Consider the following 19,129-nt stretch of genomic DNA (forward strand, 5'->3'; position numbering starts at 1 on the left):
CAGACTGATAGCCACAGCTATTACACCGGACCCTGTCGGCCAAAAAGAAATTATGACACTGCTGGAGCACGCCGACACTGACTCAAACACCGACGACGAAGATGAAGAAACAACCTGTAACTAAAAGGAAAAAGACACTCCTGTTAATAATGAAGCAACAGTTAAAATGCACTGCCAAGAGACTGTATGCTGATAAAAGTTAAAAAAATGTAAAACAAATTAACAACAGGAGGGATATGTTAAGAGATTTTCAAATGTTTCAAGTATTATTCCCACTTCTATTCATATGTTATTGAAAGTTTATCTTTAATTTTAGTGTTAATAGTTGTTTACCCATTTATTCTTTCCATTTAATCGTATTTTATGATTTTACTGTTTCGCTGAAGTGAAGCTTAAATGAAAGACAAAAGCATAGTGTTCTCAGATATGATTCACCCAGTATATTTCCTCTGCACCTGGCTCTCTATGAGCCGTTTCACTCCCAGGAAGGGGAGAGCAGGACGTTCTTATCTATACACTCCCAAATACAAAGAGGGGCCCATTCTTCAGAATCACACACACACACACACTCTGAGATCATAAACTTCACACACACACACACACATACTCTGAAACGCTATAAATAAAGAACTGCCACAAATGCTGGTTGTGAGCCTGAGACAGCAGCGCTCACCCAGCGTGCGCACGTTGTTACCATCTAAACTGCCTTGAGTGTCTTTATTTCGCCTGAAGAATGTCTTGTTTAAATATTTACTCTTTACAACAGGAAACTGAGGCTGCAATTCCCACGGGCTCACCAAAACTGGACAAGAGAAGACTGGAAAAATGTTGGCTGTTCTGATGAGTCTCCATTTCTGCAAGGATAACACAGCACAATCAAGGTTTAGCAAATAAAGTGTCAGGTGGGTGTAGGTGATTTCATGTTCATTAATCTAAATGCATAAAGAACCTTACAATAAATAAAAATGATCTCCTGTGAATTTAGAAAGGCTACAGTAAACTGCTTGCATTGATTGACTTGGTTAGAGGCTAAAATCAATGCAGTTTTACACATTATACTTGACTTTCTGCTCTTAGAACTATTAATATTTTATCTAAAAGTTGCATCTTTAACAAACGGTTATGGATGTAAATCTTTGACCTGCCACCTTTCATTCATTTTCATATATCTTGCCTGGCTTGTCTTATTGTAATAAACATGTTGACAGCTTTTGTTTTAATTAACAAACTGCCCACGTTTGTCTTTAAACCATTGCGCTTTTAGTCTTAAAGTATGTGTTTTATTTTGTTCTAAATACTCAAATGACATTTCTTGTCATAATTTACTGTCTTGTAATCAGTTTTTGCTCATTTCACTTGTGCACGGCCGTTTTAGTGTCTGTATTACTGGTTGGTTCTACTGATCAAGAAATGAATAATCACAGAGAACTAGTGAGAAAGAGCTCTGTAGTAACAACAGATCACTAACAATCACTAAGAATGCACCGACCTTGTGAGGTAACTGCTTTAGATCAATAATCGTGTCAATGCTCAATAGAAATATTTCATCCTTTTTGTCAGAAAAACATGTTCGTTATTCTCCAAGTTCTCAAACAGGCTTGCTGTGTAACATATGTAACAAGCTATCTGCTCTGACATATGGAGAACACAATTTTTAATGGGAATTGACTGAAAAGGCTAACAAATATGAAGTGAGTCGTCACCTCGCCTCAGTTTAGCCTTCAAATGTCAGTGTGCTTCTACTGTACTTCAGCCCGTAGGATAAAAAGAACTGACCTGCAAGAATTCAACTGGATACGTTATTTGAGATTTTAGAGTTTTTGAACTGTGACCTGCAATAAAAGCTCCTCTCAAACTCACATTTAAAATTCAATGACACAATCCTCCCATAAAACGAGTCAGCATACTCTGCTACGTTTGCTTTAATAACAGCCAAGACAGTTTCAGGAATAAGTGCTCTTGGGAGCCACTAGACACTCTTGGCAGGGGTAATAGGATGGACTTGGGACTTTGATGCAGACTGCCAGACCGAGCGATAAGTTTGTGGCTTGAGATTAGATTCTTACATCTTGTACTTGAAAGGAATAAAAATGCACTGCTGATGTTTGAGGGCATAGTTCGGAAATCGCAAAGGGAAAACTCGTCGGCATCATTTTGTGCAAGTGAAAAAACAAAAGGACAGATGTGACAGTTTTGTGGACATGAAGCCAAGACACGTGTTGTGTTTACAAGTTTACATAGACCGAAACTGAATGTTTATGTGCATCTATGATAGCTATTACTCCTTCAGGACAGAGGAGCCCCTGTGGAAGAGTGTGAGCAGTTTTGCTGAAAACAAAGTTCCAAAAAACGAGCCACCGTCACCAACATGCAACTTCCTTTGTATAACTGAACACAGATAGTGACTGTTATGTACTTAGTCAAAGCAATATATTGTTTAGTGGGACTACTTTCTGTTATAAGCAAGAGAACACCAAGTGTGGTGTATATGCGCATTGATATTCCTGTGCCCTTCCACAAAATGTTTAATAAAGTAAGTTACTTTCCACAAAAAGGTGTTGTTACCTTACAAGTTAAGTTATAAGAGAGAACATAACAGTGACGATGAGCATTTCAGAAGATTCTGGGTCATTACAATACAATACAACTTTATTTAGAGAGCACATTTAAAAACCAACGGTATACCAAAGTGCTTCACAAAAAGACCGAAAATAAAACATAAATTTTATAAATATTATAGGACATTACTGCCAAATCAGCACATTTTTAGAACATTTTCTGCTCAACAGTTTCTGATTTGCATAAAAATGAGTGCTGTTAAAATGACGTTAACGCCATAACCGCATTAACGGGGCAAATCTTTGTTAGCGAGTTAACACTGATCACCCCGTGCAAGGGGCTGCATGGCGCTAATGCGTTAACAAGCTAATTGCGCTAATGCATTAACAAGCTAACCACACTAACGCGTTAATGCATTGTTGCCATTGAACTCACTGATTCATAAATGAATCAGCATCGGTAATTCAGTAATCTCTGAATGTTAGCTACTTAAATTATGAAAAAAGTCCAGCACTCAATCAAAAGACTGCAAAAGAACTTATCAAGGTTTGGCTGTGTGGCAGACAGGATGTAGGACCCAAATGCAGGACTCACAGACAACGAAAGAATGAGTGGAAGCTGGAAGCTGGGCTTAAATACACCATTGGGTTAACGAGGGAATGGAAAACAGGAGGGAAGCACAGCTGAGGAAAATCTGACATAAGGAGACAAAAGAAGGAAAACAGGACACACTGACATAGGACAAGGACTATCAAAGTAAAACAGGAAGCACGACACATAGACAAAGACAGACTCAAAGAAACCAGCTTAACACTGAGATATGACTGACTCTGGAACAGTGGGAACATAGCGACACGACTAACAAGACATGAGATGTGGGACCAGGACAGGCACAGAGAAAACATGGGAACAGAGACTAAACAAAGACTAAGAAACATCCAAAGGAAGGAAGAATTAAGATCACTAAGCACAAATAAAAGAAGAAACGGTTAAGAAAGAATATTAAATACTGGGTCGCAGACTCAGTACCGTGTCGCAACTAGTGAAAGTTCTGGATGCCACATAGTTGAATTTCACAATACTGCAGAATAACGCATGTAGAAATTCTTAGTCAAAAAAAATGAAGATAATAACATTTTAATTAAGTTTATAACTCAAAAAATAACTTAAATATGTGAATATTGTTTCATTATAAAAATGGGCTCATTAATCAGCAATTTTTCACAGTATTTTCTTTATGAAGATTTTATGCAAATCAGACAGTTGAGCAGAAGGCCCGTGTTTATTGGAGAGGGAATGATGTTTCATTGTATTTCTCTTCATCTACTTGATTTTGCATCTATAAATGACATTGTGTCCTGTGTGTATTTACTGCTGAGCTAAAGCTATAGACGAACATCACTCTTCAGTAGAAGATGAAGTTTTGATCAGATTGTCAGTGCACATCTGTTGTTTTTTTCCCCATCCTGTTTTACCACCTTACAAACATCTGTATGGCAAAAAAACCCCCCACTGAATCTGAATTCATGATGAAGAGCCATTAAATAAGAGATGAGTGAATTATTTATCCAGCAGGTAAATCGAATGCAACAGTATGACACAACACCAGAACAGCCTGGTGAAACTGGTCAAGCTTGACAGAAATTCAGTGTCTCACTCTTTTGAAGCTGGCTGGCTTTGTGTTGCCCTGCAGCAACAGCACACAACAGCTGTTCCACTTAAGCAGCTGTTTTTTATGTATCATTTTAATATAAAAAATAAATGAATAGGTGAAAACATTTTAAATAAACATGTCTACATTGCATTTTCTCTTGTGCCATGTTGTGTTTAGGGAGACGCTCACAGATGTTGTTTGGATTTGTGAAACAGCATTCAGTTTCTGACTGTGTGCTTCTCAGGATGTTTGTTTTGTTGAAGGAAGACAGAAGTTTAAAAACTAAGTAAACATCTGCCGTCCACATGAAAACATTTGAGACGCTTGACCCAAAAACTGAACTTTGTGCAAATCTGTTCTTGTTGTTGTGAAATCAAGTACAGGCCTTTTATTATCTGTTTCAACCCATGAAATTATGAGTTATTAATTGCAATCCGTTTTTTTCTTTACTTGCTCATTGTTTTAGCTTTGCATTTACAGTTTGCCGTGTAAAATCTAATGTGCACACTGACCAGAACATGGCTTATGAGTCTGGGCTGCTGAGCCAACGAGGTTCTGTCTCGATTGATTCATTTCAAAAGTCATTAAGTTACTCAAACCATCCATGACACTTTGCAGTCTAGCCTAGCTGTTGAAAAAGCATCTTACATACAGATGAATATGCTGATTAGCACTTCTAATCACTACATGAAATAACACTGACAACACAATGCAGTACTTTACTGTTGCATGATAGCGGTGTCTCCTCCTCACAGGAAGTCGCTGCTAAGGTACATGTAATGTGTTCAGGTTGGGATTCCCTTCACTCTAGAACTGTGGCTTCATTTGACCTAGTCTCTGCACCAGCAGTGCTAATGCATGCGGCATAGAGGTGAGCTTCATCTAACAGTCACAGATGGTGTGATGATGGTGTTTGAGGAAACTCAGGTGGGGACATGTGTACCTAAGTAAATCCACTGCTGCTCCAGGCAGGACAGTGTTTGCTTAAATGAATCCTGGTGAAGTGACCCATTTGCTGCAGCTCCAGTGCAAAATGTTCCAGACTGTATCAGGACCTGAGATATTAGCATTTTGTATTTTCAAATGAGGCGTATTTGCATTTCATTTTGAGATTCTGTTTTTATTTCAGTGCGGGGTCGGCGAGATCACAGTGGGGATTTTAATGAGTGACTTTAGTTTATATTATTCATAAATATTTAGCTTGGATTTAGTGTGCATTAGTTTTTGTGTTAGCTGTACTTTTATTAACTATTATAATATGGAGAGTATTTGTCAGGGGAAACATTTAAGAATTGATATTGCAATAAAAACACAGCACTTAACTAAAATGAAAAACATTTCCTGCATAATTTATTTTATTCCAAAAATATTTTCAAAAGTCTAGTTTTTATTTTTATTTTCAGTTAACTAAGATGTATTTTTACTTTAGTTTTAGTTGACTATAATAATCTTGATCAGAACAGAAGAGACACGTTACAAGAGCGCGCTAGTCGAGCACATTAATAGTTCAGCGCACTAAGTGACAATCTCACAGCAGTGATAATATTAAAACACTTCATCACCAAAGCTTGGTAATTGTTTTCTATCAGCCTGCTTCTTGTTTCGACCAGTGTCATTATGTCATTGCATCTCTTTTTTCAAACCTCGTTCCAATCATGGTGGTGCTGAGGAGGAATTATACAGACTTGCCACACATCTACATGTCCGCTTGTCCAGTTCAGGGTCTCTGGAGGCTGAAGCCTATAGCTGGGATAAGCTGTGATAGATGGGTCACCAGGCCATCATTGGAAGAACACAAAGAGACAGACAAACATTTATGCTTACATTCACACCCAGTGCACCACGGTGCTGACCAGTAAACCAGTGTTGCCTCTTTCAACCTGAAATTGAAGAATTTTCTGTCTGTGTAGAGATACATGCACTAGACTAATGCAGAAGGTTTAGTGCACTATATAAATATTAGAAGCCAGGTTCTTAATGAACTGATTAACTCATAGACAGATGGAGCTTACTGCACCTCAGCAACAGTTTTTCACTTTAAATTAAAACATTACCATAACGAGAGACTGTTAATGTCTTTTCTCTGCTTCTCTAATTCTCAGCAATGGCTCAGTGAGTTCAATGGAAATGACTTTCCAGAGGAAATCTGTAAGTAGCTCATTTCTATTCCTAACTTAGTTTCAGGATATTGTATTAGGCTCTGGTGTAAAACAGCCATTATGAAATAAATAAGTTGGGACTCTGATGATAATTTGTCAGATTTTTGTCCCCAAAATGCACAAGACGCATGCAAAGCTCTCATTTCAAAAGCCTGCCAAACTGGCTCCAGCTGATGTTTTTGTGACCCCAGACAGTGACCTTGTTCCAGTGAAGACACAATAAATGACAGTAAATTCAGTGATAATGTGATATGTGGGATTGAGGATGGCTGAAAAAACAACAGGAGGACATTATTAAAACTGGAGAGCAGATTCCAAAGACTAATAACTGTGAATAGAACATCGGATGTCTCTAAAAACATTACTGCCTTTATTATCCACCCACTCTCAGGGATTTGTCTGAGAGAATGAAGCCTTCCTGTGACCTCTTTGAGTTTTGGAAAAATGCCTTTCACTTGACTTTATTTGTGTGGCCTCGGTCTGAGTGTCTTTGCTGCAACACAACCACAGCAAATAAAAAATCTTGTTGGGAAACAAATAATTTAAAATATGTGAATGTGTCAGAATGTGTGTTCTTTTTCTGAGGGATCAAAGCAGAGATTTTACTGGGTGGAGCACTCCCCAAGTCTCCGATTGACATTATTGTTTTTGCCTGTTACCAATCTGGAGTCTTCTTCTGGATTCACTGAGCTCTCTTAACTGGACAAATATGTAAATCATGTGTTTCAGCCTTATGAAAGCCAGATGTTTTTCAAGAGATGTGATCATTACCAAGGCCAACGCTGCATAATCGTGGTGTATCACTAACCTGTTCTGCTCTTCTTTCCCCTTTTTTGTAATTTCATTACCATAAGGAATACCATCCATCTATCCAGCCTTCCATTTATCGTACTGTTCAGGAGCTTATCCCAGCTGTCACTGGGTGTGAGACAGGGTACGCCTGAGCCACATCACCAATCCATCAAAGACAGACAACCATTTACACTCATTCACACTTATTAAGAATAATCAATTAACCTAACATATAATGTCTGTGGGCTGTGGGTGAAACTGTCAGAGGCACAGCGAGAACTGGGGCAAAGAAATGTCCTGGACTTCTTGCTGTGAGCTGTGGTGACCAGTACAATGAAAAACATGAATTCCACATGGCAGGAACTCAAGTCCTGCAGTCAAATGTTGTTGCAGAGCAAAATGAGGCAAATCTGAAATGAACTGGGGCATCTACAATAACCCTTTTCCACTAATATCGACTCAGCTGGAGATACAAACGATCTGAGTCGATCCAAAATTGGCTAACCACTCGATGAGTCATGAGGGCAGATGAAAAGCACCATTTTGAAACCTGGCAATGAGGGAAATGGCTACACAAAAACCAACTCTGTCGTCCTGGAGTTTGACCAAAAGTCGAACACCGAGGGTCAGTTATATCAACTCAACGTCCATATATCCATATAACCATATTTTCGCGCCTTGAGGCGACTTTTGTTGTGATTTGGCGCTATATAAATAAAATTGAATTGAATTGAATTGAATTTTCACAATTATTAAATGCAAAGCTGAGGTTTTCCAATAGCTTTGATCAGTGGCACCCAAGTGAAGCTTCTCAGACTGACATGAGTCAGCAAAAGTGGCCAGTTCTAATTGCTTCTTCACCAAGTGCATTGCATAACAGACTAACAATCATGCAATGCACTCAGTCCATACTCGCAATTAAATGGCAAAACAGCAAGAATCTAATAGAACTAAGTCAGCAGTGCTCATTATCCCTACAGCAAAATCCATCAAACACCTCCTGATCAAGCAGAATGTAAACTTTCCTTTTCCCCATACACCGAGCTCATGCTTACACACTTGTGCTTATCATATTTAGTTTAGCCATGTATCTAAAATGTAGCTAGATTTTGGTTAGCCTCTTTTGCAAATGCCATGCACTTCTCTACTTCATGCCATCCAAGGGATAAATAAATGCACAATGAATGGAGGGTTCCAAAGTTCAGTCCTGAGGTTCTGCGAGCAATGGGAAGAGGGAGGGTGAGGATTATAGAGTGTTACAGTCACAATCCAGGATGAAACAAGGAGCTTCCACAAATACTTGGGAAAGATGCTTCCAGAGGATCTGTTACAGCACTGCCTCAGGCAGCTGACAAAATGCGATGAGTAAGACAAGTAGGAAATATTGTGGAAGAGCATACCCCTCCATAAGAGATAGAAGAAGTGGCTCAAATCAAGAAATTCTACCAATGGATTGAAAAGTCTCAGAGGCTGTGATCATGGCAGCACATGAGCTGACAAGAGCTATAGGCACCAGATCCATCGAGGCACAGCTGACAGGACTAAGTGGCAGGATTTGCAGAGGTGCTCCTGATGTAGTCCAGTGCAGAGCAGCAGGATGTAAGTTGCAAGCTGGGATGGTGTACAGTGTTAAACTGCCTGGGACAGTGAATAGAAGCACTTGTCACACATATGGAGAGGAGAAGTTGAGAAGAAACAGCTAAGATCCTGTCAGATTTCATGTCCCAGACAGACAAACAGCTGCCGGCCAACTAACCTGACATGGTGATGGGTAACAAGAAGCAGAATCCTACTGCGCTGCATTGTTCCAGCGGGATTTGTGTGGAAGGTGGTCCACAGTCAAATTGACCAGACAATACTAACCTGCACATGCATTTGGAAAGACAGAGAGATTTATCTGTGGCTGTATAAATCTGGAAATTCAGACTCTTCTTTACACTGGATATTAGTGTTTAACCAAAATTAATCAGATTTAAATGTCACTTTTCTGATGTCTTTCCACTGTGACCAGAAACTGAAGCAGTTTTCCATTTGTTCAAAAATATTACAGCCTTGATCCTTTCAGTTGCAAGTAAACCACAAAGGCAGTTGTAGCCTGATTAGAGCAAGACAGGAATCTGATAGAAACTCAATAAGTGACCTTGTACTGTGGCACAAACTGGCAGCATGCTGAACACTCATAAACGTTGAGGGCTACATCAGAGTTAAAATGCATATGAGGCTAAACTGTAGTCTTTATACACCCTTGACCTTCCCTTTAAAAGCATCCTGTCCATGCACGGGGATCTTTTAGAGTCACAGACGCACAAAAAAACACTGGACTGAGGATATTATTCCATAACTTCCATTAGAGTTTATCTTATTTGCATTCATTATTTTCTTTTTTTCAGGAATATTTTGATTTACATTTAGTGTAGCTTAACAATGGGTTCATTTACTTTCTGCTTTAGATCCATTACCTGGTCGATTAAATACTCACATTCATTAAGCGCCAATGCTAATGAATCCCTTATTGAGCAGCTCAAACTGTACACCGGGCTTTTCATCGTATATCAAAGCCATCCGGACAGGTAAGTCTTTGCAGTAAGACAGTAAAACTTTATTATGTAGCGCGTGGATCAACCTAGACATTTACTTAAACCACCAATCTTGGTAACTTAGCATGTCGCACTCATGTCACATTACAGACATGAACACCAAGAAAATGAAGACACTTGTCTTGTCATTTTGTTCAACTCAGCTCTTTTCTTAAATCTCAGTTTTTAACTAGATATTTACAAAAACAGATTTTTATTAAGAGTTATATAATAAATTTAAAAAATCCAGAGCTGCTTCTATGGTTTGGATTTTGTTTGGACTGTTTTTTCTGTGATACATTAATCTGCATGTTGCTAAAAACACTTCCTTCAAGTTGTAAAAAAAAAAGAAAGAAAAAACTAAAAACTCCATATTGCAGTCAAATGCTTAAATAGTACTTATACTTTTAAAGCACTATGGTAGCTAATGTTACATTTTCTGCAAGTACTCTCAAATTGATAATGATGCCACATTTGATATTGATTCAATTATTCTATCAGAACAAAGCTTGCACATCCTGTTCTCTTTGTCACAATGGGGAGAAATTAAGCATCAGACCTCACATCACATTCACTGCAGGGCAGATGAGAAATGAATAATAAGAAGAACTTAGCTGAAAAACAAAAAACGGCTCCACTGTTGTGAAACAATGAGACTGAATCCCAAATGATTTCTGCCTGTGGAACTAAATACGAAATGGAGAAAAAAGGTCCTCTAAAGACAAGAAAAGCCATATTCGTTGTTTCTTTACAAAGAAAAAGACAAGAACAAATTGTTTTACAAAGAATGAGATGGTGTGTCCTCAACCTGTGTTACAGCAAGTGTGTTGGTGCGTGGGTGTAAGTTTGCTCACACCCACTGGGGCGATGGGTTGTGTTTGGCTACTTATGTCTCAGGGTGAATTTCTGCCACCGTTTAGTCTGCCTCATTTAGCTCCTCTCACTCATTTTCTCCTTTATTTGCTCATTTTCAAAGTGTGGGGCTGATGTTGCCTTTTAGACAGAGCTGCTTGCCAAGCAGACAATTTTTCTGTCTACCCAAGCTTTCACCTCACCTTCCCCAAACTCCTCAGGGGGTTAGACAAATTTGTATACTTTGTATTTCACTTCCTTGTGCTTGACGGCTGTGAGATTGTGACATGGCCACAGCTGAAAGGATTCACTAATTTACTTTCCCTGATGAGATGAGATGACAAAACAAAAAAAGAGCTTTCAAGCAGGTAAACCCAAAAAATGCAAATGGCAGGATGTTATTTGTCATTTGTGACAGAAAACACAATATCTTCAGGTTTTTAATTGTCTTTTAGCCAAAATAGTATCACATTAGGCTGAAACTGGTCTCGACACTTCTAACGCTGACGTCTCTGACCACTGTAAAGCCTAAAGCCAAAAAGTAAAAGCAGTCATTAACCGATTTACATCCTGACTCCTACCACGTGATCTTTAACGTTTGGAGGGTTTATTAATGGCAGGTTGCAACAAGGCAATACAGCCTTTGAAACTACTATCTCTGTGCACATGAAAGGATATCGAGCATTTGCATGAAGTCCTGGTTTTGAGAAAGAAACAGTGCACCTTGCTTTGGGATCATTTTTCGGAACAGAACTTACAATAATTTTTTTTAAATCATAAAGCTGGTTTTAAAATGTTACATTTCAGTACTGGGCTTATTAAAATTACTGTAGTATCAAAGTCAGTTGTGACATATGCTTCACTGGGTAAGCACAATGGTGCTGTGGTTAGGCGTGTCACCCCACAGAAAGAAGGTCCTGGGTTTGAACCCACGGGCTGGCTTGTCTGTGTGGCTGCTTTCTAGGTACACTGGCTTCCTCCCATAGTCCAAACACATGTTGTTCCATTAACCTGTGTAAATCTAATTGTAAATGAGTCTTTGTTAGACCTGCGATCGACTGGATAGATATTAGGATATATCCTAACTCTCATGACAGCTAGGATGGGTCCCAGCCTCCCCAGGAATTAGATAAGCCGCTATGAGTGTCTGATGTTACCTTACTGGCTGGAAATATCATGACAAGTACAAAAAACAGACTTACTCTCTGCCTGAGGCTGCAACAAATAGCTAATAATTGACTGTTTTCACCACTGACTGATTAACCATTGTATGTTAAAAATAGGAGTAATAGACAAAAGTACCTGTACATCTAAAAAAGACGATTGCTGTATAGGCACAGATAGAAAACATGTGTAATAATGATCTGTGTTATGCCACAGAGCTTTTGGAAAACAACATGATCTTTTGCTATTCAGCCAACCTTTGCCCAGGGATGTGAATTTATTGCATGGCAGAATAACACTGTGCTACTGTGACCAAAAATATGAGACAAGACACATTAATCCATAATGCAGAAACCATCAGAGTTAAATTAAAGGCTCAACCATTATATTTAGCTTCACAACACAAGATGAGCCCTCTTGCATATTGCTGCAAGAGGGCTCATCTTACGATGCACTCTCATAATTGCATTAGCATCAGATGTGTAACTTATAGCTGCTGTTTAATTTTCAGTCCTCAGTGGCCTGTGGTGTGTTTACTGACACATTAAGTTTAAAGTTGAGTGATAAAAACACACCTTAGATTAGAAAGTCTGATTTAATAACCCTACAGACAATTTACTTTTATTCCTGCACACTTAAGCTAGAAACTCTTAATCTCCTGTTTAAAGCCACACATTTCCAGGTCTCATTAGGACAATACCTCTCAGTTAGAAGTGAATTCGTTTGAGAAATTACAGGCTAAATGAGTCTGTGTTGTTAAGCTCCCAGGTTAATGAAACAGGAGGAAAAGCCAATGAGGTGACGCTCTGAAAAAGATGCAGAAAAAGAAGCGTCCATTAGTTAGACAGCTACAGCATACTTTACTGTCACCACAGCTTTCACTTGGGTCATGAACCAATAATTAGTTGATGAAATCAATTTACTGGTGCAGTCATTTAATGAGGTTTCTTGTAGCTTAGCTTTAAACTTTGATGCCGTTTCACGTGGTTGATACTTGTTTCGCAGCACTGTCGTCAGAGAATATCTGAAAACCTACTGTGCACTATTTGCTCTGCACTGAACAGCAGGCAGAAGCAGTTAAGGATGTTTAGTGAACACAACAGAGACAGACATATCACTCCACAGAGACCTGAAATGGATCCATAAGATGACAAACACTTGGCATTCATTCATCAGAAGCTCATAAATGTGTCCAAAGTAATGAACTTGCTCCATAGATATTGCATTCCAACTAGTTTCCTTTGACCACTGATTTTAATTAATTCTATTTATATTATATACTTGTTTCAGCAACATCTTCTTGCAATGTATTTTACTCTTCTGAAGTCCTCTTCTTCTTTGTGGTTGTCTTACACACCCCAGTTTGATTGTCTTGCTTTCCCCCCCCGATTAGTGCCTTTGACCCCACAACCATGAACTAGATAAGCCGAAGAAGATGGATGTATGAATGGATACTTTCCTTTCAATATGCAGGCCAACCCCTAGTGCTCTGGGTCACTCCTTCCCCCATGTGCAACCTAAATGTTCCGAAGGCTGATTAGTGTGTGCAGGTCCCTGAATCTGATCAGTGCTTGGTCTTTGTACTGGGACCTGTGCTATCAAGGAAAATCACCATAACCAGGATACTTACCACTATCTGCCTTACAGATAAGTGAAGATTTAGCAGTCACATGAAGGGGGATTATCAATGTGATAAGGGGTGGCACTGCCTGCATCTGATTGGTCAGATGCAGGCAGTGCCACCCCTTATCACATTTGATTGCAGCAGAGTGTGTGATTTTATAAATAAGATGAAACTATATTAAGCAGTTAAACATAATTTATGATGAAAGTAAGGGTGTAACGCTCTGTATGAATTGTGTGTGCACTCAATTATTTTGGCCAAAAAGATTTGCAGTATAAAATGATGCGACTGGGTAAGTAAAACCACTTACCAGTATTACAACTCTACTATTAAACATGGGAAAATCTCATGGATTAAAATTATTAAATTAATGTTTAGACAGTTTTTATTCTTTCAGCCTTGGCGTCAGCAGTGTTTAATCTGAAAGCAAGCAAATAAAAAAAGGTGCTTTTGGCTGCTCCCTTGTCATAAGGTGTTAGCACAACAATTAGCTCCACATGTTTGATTTGGCAGACTTTTTAAACCAGATGTCCTTCGTGACACAAATCCCTCGTAGAGGTGTGTCACAAAGGGCACTGAACAAGCGAGCATTCTCTTGCCAAGCAAACATGAAAACCTCTACAGTATTGAGCCACAATGAAAGCAGGCAAAAAATAAATATAACAACAGAATTCCAATATAGGCCTAGTCTGCAAATTTAAATATAAATTATTGTAAAATGATTTGCAGCCAGTAGGAAAACATTGGAGAAGAGCTGTATCTCATCAGGGTAAAACAAAGACTTGAGATTCCATTAAAAACCTTTTTAGACCCTCTTACTGTCTGTGCACCGAGATCCAAGAGATCTTCTGGGAATGATGGTCCTATTTTCCGGAGAATTGATTGATCAGTAGTTGTGATTTGATTCCTATTGATGTCTAATCTCGAGTAAAAGCTGCCGTGGCGATATACCCCAGTTACAAACGAACTGCCTGGGTAATAAGGAAAACCCAAGACTAACCCTGAAGTTACCTGGATAAGCTCAAATCCTGCTTCATAATGTAGACGTTTGCTTTCCTCACATGTCTCCTCCTCTTGTGTCCTCCTCCTGCTGCCAGCTCTGACAGGACCAGAGCCCTGGGCTCCTGCACAAAGCAGAGCACGGCTAATAATGTCAGATTCATTGGGCCTGGGATTGATTTATTTTAATTAATTGGAACAGTCGGGCATTTCTCCTACACTTCTGTTAGATGTTGCTTTTTGTTTCATTTATTCCTTTGTGTTGAGTAGCATCTACCCACACACACTCTTGTCAATGTTATGGTTTGTCCTTAATTTCCTCTCCTACTTGCATCTTGTGTTATTATTAAAGTTTCACTAAAGTTTTCTTTTGTTTGCCGTCCCCACCTGGCATGTGTCTTAATTTGTGTCTTTTATGTGAAATAAATGGAGCAGCCATTTTTAACTGCACACTTAGTGTCACCTTCCTCTTGTGGGTCAGATCACCTTGAAATTCAGTTTCAACTGTGTTTCTTCTAATTGGTTTAGAGAAAAAACTTGTGAAAAAACAGAGATAAATTCAATTTTTTTTCTGTGCACTTGCAGCTTAACAGGCATATAAATGCTCAGATGTGCACACAGGTTTTTGTGGATAAAAACCAGTAACCAACAAGGCCTGTATCAAATGTTTTGGTATTTTTTCAGAGAAGCTAACCGAGTAAAGGCTCGATCTGCAAGACTTTATGTTTTGTCGCACCCAGACTTGCTTGAGAAGTAGATTTTATGAGGTTTTGAAGCTTGAAGTGAGTGGTCTGGTAGCATTTTCACACTACAGCCACTGCTCTTACAGCGAGCAACTTATTTTACATCAGCGGCCTGATGATAGTGATAACTGGTCAGTGTGAAATCTTCAACACTCCTTCAAATAGTAGGTAGAAAGCAGGGTGTTGAGAAAGTTCTAGTTTCTCCTTAACCCAGATTAAACCATGATTGTTCTCCGGTTTGTACTCGCACTTTACACTTCACTGGATTTACTGAAACATTGCCACAGGGTTCTGAGGATGACTTTGTTTTTGCGGCAAATGTTTTTGGTTTTTTTTGCTTTAGTAAGAACAAAGAAACTCATGTTATCCTACTCCAGGCATTTATAGGAAGACCAGAAATGCATTTGGTGCAGAGACAATGTAATTTACTACTAAAACTCATTAACTCCCTAACTCCCATGGGGAAAAACCAGTGCTGCTGTTGCTGTTTGGGCAGGTTTTTTTTTCTTCTGGTAAGACTGTGTTAGTGATATTGGGAAACCCATCACTTCTTGAAGAGAAGTCAGTTATTGAAGCGATTACAGAAGCAAAAACCTTTTTAAAATGAACAAAGTGAAATTCATGAGTTACTTGGTCTGCAGGCCTCAATCTAAAGAGCCACAAGTCGATAACATATGGATTTGTGTCGTTCACCTTGTCATTGGGTCTGTCACTCTGTTTTGAGAGTAAAATCTCATAAGCCAAAATTTCCATTAAACTGATTTGTACTGTTTAAACAAGGTGTGGTATACCTGAAAATCACATTAAAATCCATCAGCGTACCTTAATATGATGCACAAACCTCTCCTGGACCATTAGGAGTTTAACAATCAAATTTAGCACACAAGTACATCTTAGGCCCCTGGAGGCTCTTATCTGTAAAATGTTGCCACGTTACACAGAAACCACCTACTCAATGGCTGATGACCCATTTTTAACATTTATACCATTATAACAACTTGTAAAAGCACTTATCATTTTAATTTTATGATAGTAACAAAACACCTACGAAGACAATAAAACAATAAAAGTTGTTGGGAACAGGTTTGGCACATTAGTGCAAGGCTGGGAGTGTTAATGAAGCAGTGCTATAATGCATACTGTTTAATGAAGTGAATATTCATAGACGCAGTTCTTTATACTCTCTTACTGTGAGAGCGACACACACAGTGTACCAGGAAAAAAACAAAGTAATGTAGAGTATACCAGCAGGTGAGCACGGGACCACGGTTAACCTCCCTCACATACATATACAGACAACTGCTGATGAGGTAAAACAGGATTAAACAATAATAGTTGCCCTGATCAACCTTACTTAAACCTTATTTATAGTTATAATGTAATGAACTGGTGTGTTTAGATGACTCTCAAAACTAAGCCTCTGTAAACTTCACTGGATTTAAATGTTCTACATAGCACTAAATCAACAGCTAACTGTCACCTCTAGGCACTTTGTCTTTACCTTAAAATACAGAGACCCCCCCCCCCCCATTCCATATCAGAGGACTTCAGATAAGCAAGCATTTGGTGACCTGTGGGAAGGATAAACTCCCAGGAAGAAACCTCTGGCAAAACCACACTCAGGGAACAGCAGCCATCTGTGCAACTGGGTGGGAGTGGGGGAGGGGAGACAGGACAAAAGACAAGAACCAGAAATAATAATAAATGATTAAATGCAGAGTGGCGTGTAAATAGTGACTGAACAACTGATAAAGGGACACGCCACTGATGAAGCATCATGGGAAGCCCCAGAGCAGATTATTCTACTATGTCACGTTTTGGGGAATACGGCAAAGTTGTAGGCGAGGCCAAGGCACGCAGGTTGCTGGAAATTTGTACAAATGCATAGCACAGAACTCAAGACAACCATTGTGCCTATTCTTTTTCAGAAAAAAATCCCAATGATGGTCAAGAAAAGGTAAGTTTGTGACATTTAAGCTTTGATACTTGTCCTTCTGTCAGAAAAGAGTGAAAAATGTAGTAAGGGCCAGCAATGCAGAGTGCTGTTATATAGATGGACGCCTAGATATGACTTGTTAGTGATCTGTGCAGACTGGAGGATGTGACGCACATCATATCTTCCCTACAGACATTCTCAAGGCACATAACTGCACTCAGCCAAATGCCTCAATGCTATGACTTCAGGGCAGCCAGTTTAAGCAGACTAAAAAAGGGGGCATATTTTCACTAGTAGCAGAACTGGATGTGTCAATATGGCAAAACAAGCTGCCTACAATCCTCATTCCCAAAGTGAGCAAAATAAAAAAAAGAAAGTAATGTAGAAGTCAGTGATATTTGTCTTGCACTTACATTACTGCCTTTATTGCATTCTTCCCCCCGAAGAATATGGCGGCAGTAAAATTTAGCCATGATTACTGTGTTATGTTGACTCTTTATTTTACTGCGTTTGTGTATAATAGTCAACAGGGAACTATTGCCATAGTGTTACCAAGATTTACTATTTTTTATTACCAAATACAAATAAGGTCTCTGCCATGTGTAAACAGCAGTCACAGCTGCTACATCCTTCAACATTTTGCATTGTATTTGCATGCATCCAGGAACTGCGCCATCATGAAAATGATGGCGAAATATTGACCACAAGCAGAGTCAAGTCCTTAAATCAATCAAGACGAGGTCACTGATTATTGATGATTTGATCTCATTAATATACGGTAGGTGTGTGGTCAGTCAGAAAGCAGTGAGCCATGCTCGTGTTTAAAGAGTGCTCGCATTCAGTTCAGTTCTGTTGTATTTACACAGATACATATTACAACAACAGTCTCTTTAAGGCACTTCATATAGGGAGAGACCCAGAGTTATTTATCATTATCTCTGATTCGTGACACAACTCCATTTATCCAAGCTTTGGAATGGCACACAGCATTATTCCGCCACCATAGGGATTAATGTCAACTCTCCTTAAGTATACAGCATGTTGTCATGACAACACAGGTAGCACACACCATAATGATAATGCATGATAGTTTCAGACATTTTACGCACATTTCATACATTAGGAAGGGGTTTTAGGAGAACCTCAGCAATTATTTTAGAGAAGCAGTTGTTGTTGCCATTAATTCTAGGAAAGGTTATAAAGCTGTCTCCAAACAATATGTCATGGCAAGTCATTCTAGAAAATTGGAACCAAAACCCAAGAGCCACATCTTAGATTCTATAGGCCTCAGCTAGCATGTTAAATACTTAAATTCATGACTCTACAATTAGAAAGAGACTGAATAAGTAGCCAATGAAGTGTTTGGGGGAGGTTTCCAGGAGAAAACCTGTTCTCACAAATTGACCATGACAGCACAGGGTACATTTACAAAGCTGCATCTGAGCAAACCACAAGACTTCTGGAACAATTTCCTTGGACAGACAAGACCAAAGTACAGATGTTTGGCTATAATGCACGGCGCCATGTTCAGTGAAAGCCAAGCATTGCATATCAGCACAAACACCTCATACCAACTGTCCAGCATGGTGGTGGAGGGGTGATGATTTGGGCTTCTTTTACATTCACAGGACTTTGAGACCTTGCAGTCACTCAGTTGACCACCAGCCAACAGCAGCAACTCTACTACAGAATGACTGGAAGAGAAAAGAATGGAGGGGTTAATTCTCCAGGCAAAGTCCAGATCTCAACACGCTGTAAAGAAGAAAACTAAATAAACTGTAAAACCTGGATTTTTTTTATATAAATTTGTGGACTGTGAGATTTTGCAAAACTTCTCATTGGAAAAATAAAGAGTGTGTTGCACAACTCCCTCCATGCCCTTTGAGATGATATGTTACTCGTCATGGTTTCTTGAAATTTTGGTGACTCGATTTTCACCTAAATGAAATCAGTTTTAAGCTGTTATTGGTTTCTACCTTAGCATCATATCTTGAAAACTGTTCCTTAGTTAGTCAAGTTAAAATGTCAGTTAATGTGAAATAACTAATCTAAATAAAAGATGATTTGTCAT

The 19,129-nt window shown here is 39.0% G+C and overlaps 1 long non-coding RNA gene across 1 annotated transcript; it reads left to right on the plus strand.

Moving 5' to 3' along the window:
* Positions 1-218: 218 nt before the first annotated feature.
* On the plus strand, positions 219-18,929 carry LOC120433280. The gene is made up of 4 exons (XR_005608456.1): positions 219-902; positions 6,316-6,361; positions 17,051-17,079; positions 18,687-18,929. It is a non-coding gene; the product is annotated as an uncharacterized LOC120433280 (long non-coding RNA).
* The last annotated feature ends 200 nt before the right edge of the window (positions 18,930-19,129 follow it).

This window comes from Oreochromis aureus, linkage group 15, assembly GCF_013358895.1.
Source record: "Oreochromis aureus strain Israel breed Guangdong linkage group 15, ZZ_aureus, whole genome shotgun sequence".
NCBI lineage: Eukaryota > Metazoa > Chordata > Actinopteri > Cichliformes > Cichlidae > Oreochromis > Oreochromis aureus.